Below are 442 nucleotides of genomic sequence, written 5' to 3'. Positions count from 1 at the left end.
CTACAGTCTCTTTGAACAACAGTTGGGGTTTGTTACCTGTCTCCTGTGACCCAGGGATTTAGAAGGACTGTCTAGCCCCTTATCCTACAGGTCACGGGTCTCAGTCCCAGTTCCACAGGGAAGTCCTGAATAGCACAACATGCCGTGTCTGTCCTTACTGTCACTTCCTAACTGTGAGGGTTCCAAGTGAGGTACTTGATTGCTTTAAGCCTCTATTTCTTTGTCTGTAAGATGGGTACAATCCCACCTTCCACAGTTGTGCTTCAACTACACACTGTATTAATCAGCTTGGAAGAGCACCCGACTGCTCTTCCAAAGGTGCAGAGTTCAAATCCCAGCAACCACATGGTGGCTCACAACCATCCTTAACAAGATCTGACTCCCTCTCTGGAGTGTCTGAAAGACAGCTACAGTGTACTTACATATAATAAATAAAATAAAT

The sequence above is a fragment of the Mus pahari genome, chromosome 20 (assembly GCF_900095145.1).
Source record: "Mus pahari chromosome 20, PAHARI_EIJ_v1.1, whole genome shotgun sequence".
Lineage (NCBI taxonomy): Eukaryota > Metazoa > Chordata > Mammalia > Rodentia > Muridae > Mus > Mus pahari.
The sequence above is the reverse complement of the archived record's forward strand: the minus strand, read 5'-3'. Positions refer to the sequence as shown.